Source organism: Passer montanus, unplaced genomic scaffold, assembly GCF_014805655.1.
Source record: "Passer montanus isolate IOZ18808 unplaced genomic scaffold, ASM1480565v1 scaffold35, whole genome shotgun sequence".
Lineage (NCBI taxonomy): Eukaryota > Metazoa > Chordata > Aves > Passeriformes > Passeridae > Passer > Passer montanus.
In genome coordinates, this window is record NW_024368263.1 from 6028065 (window position 1) to 6030357 (window position 2293).

The window sequence follows — 2293 nt, forward strand, 5'->3', positions numbered from 1 at the left end:
CGGCCGTGAGGGAGCCGCCGCGACGGGGCGGCCCCGCCAGCCCCGCACCCGGCACCGAACCCGAACCCGGCACCGACCGCCGGCCCCACATCCGACACCGGCCTCCAGGCCGAATCCGAACCCGGCACCGACCGCAGGCAGCACCCCTTTATGCTTCGCTTGCGTCTTTCCCCTCCGCCGGCACCCGGCGCGCCCCCCGCCCCAGCTCGCGGTCCTGACACCGCCGCTCCCTCAGCCGGCCCTGCCCGGGGATCCACCCTCTCCCCGCACCGGAGTCGCTGGGCCCGTGGCCGGGGTCTCTCCCGGAGCTCGACCCGAGGGAGCCCCCGGGCCCGAGCGAGGTGTCCACACGAGGGTCTTCATTCCCCGTCCAAATGAGAGCCCCCGGCGTCCCCTCGGGAGACGCTCCCTCCGCCATCGGCACCAAGCAGCTCCTCTGACCACTGACTCTCATCTCTGGCCGTGCTTTGCCTCCTCGCCCGTTAAACCCCTCTTACGGCTCATCCTCACCCAGCCGGCGCCCCTGTAAAGCAAACACTGAGATCACACACGGACCCACCGTCACCGTTTTGCCCATCCACGTTCTCTGTTCTCTGGTTCCACAGTTCTCTGGAGCACTAGGAAAAGAGATGGGCTCCATCTGCTTTGTATTCCCTCTGGTTGTCTCATTTGCCAGAGCCTACAATGAGCTAAAAATCAACAAAAACCAGTTGCACAGTTGGGTTTCCAATGCCACCACTTGAATTCAGGGTATCGGTTTCATAAGCAAAAGCAGTACAAACTGAAAGTCAGCCCAAGGCACACAAATATCTTGTATTTTTTACAGCCAGCCTTCCTTTTCATTGCTAGATCAAGACAGCTTCAGGATTTCAGGATATCATTAGAAAATCAGTCTGTTTATATGTTAATTTCTTTCAGTCCCTTGCTTATACATCTGAGCAAGGTAAAACCAACACTGGTCTTGCTACAAACATGGCAGTGACCTGTCCAATGTATAATTTAATTTGCATTCTTCAATAGCAATTTTTGAAGTTCTTTTGTTCATTAACTAGTTGCTCAGGCCGAGCACCTCATTAAACCCACAAACCTGCCACAGCATCAAGCACACAACAACGGCAACAGGGTTTAGCCCAATTTGTACTCTATATCCAACCTTTTATCTGCAACTCTTTTATATTCTGTGTTGCAGCTGCACAGGCCCAAAGCCCTGCTCTGAACACAGGATGACACACACAGCAGCAGCCAACATTGCCCAACCCCACTTACACCTTTCTTCTCAATTTGTGTTCTGAACCTTCCAAGGTACCTTTAGATTGCTGGGGCTGATTTTTGCTACCTCTTACAGGGTGGCAGAGGGTTGTGGTAACTCTTTAAATACATGAATGTACAGACACACATTTTCCATTATCTCCTTCTGGTATCATGGGAAAAACACCTGTGCATTCTGCCATCTATACACTAAGAATCTAGCAAAAGTACCTAGTTCACCTGCTGCACCAACCACACAGCCTGCAGCATTCTGAGAGCATTAACACCTCCAAAATACTGTGGATTTTGTGTCTTTGTGGTAGATCAAAGGTGCTTCTGAACTGTGAACCAGAGTATCTGTCTCTTAATCCCATCCCTTATTAGTTGTGATGTGGAAGTGCTTACACAATAGGACTGAATTTTCATTTTGTAGGTGGGGAAATGGCTGCACAGAGAGGTATGTTACCTTCAGGGACAGGATATAAATTAGTCCTTTCCAACACACAGCTCAGTAGAGAAACCAACCCCAACCCCAAAACCTGCCCATTCCACTCAGAGCAGAACATGCTGATTTGGAACTTGGAGCTCCTATTTGGAGTCTGCTGGTAATCAAATGAGCATATTTATAAGTGAATTGAATATAGCAGGAGGAGGAATTTTTGGGTGGAAGCTCTACCCTGATTCCATCCTTTGTACAGATGGAGAAGATGAACAGCCCAGTTGTTCCAAGCTGTCCTGGGTGGGCTCCTTTCTCCAAGGATAAGGGAAAGAACTTAACCTACAGCTGGGTGGCATTCAGCACAAGTGAGCATATGCTCTTGCTTAAATTATTGAGATGCTTTTGTCCAGTCCTTCACTCCAAACCATTTCATAACTTGTGTTGGGAGTTGTATTCAGGTGTTCAGCTCTCAAATCAGTTCCACGTACACTTTTCAAAGCCACCACAGAGTTGCTGAGTAACGTTACACTAGAGCTCAGCAGCAGACTGGAAGTCAGGTGTAGGAAGGAAGGGCTTACGTGACTTTTGCTGAGGTAATTCAATATA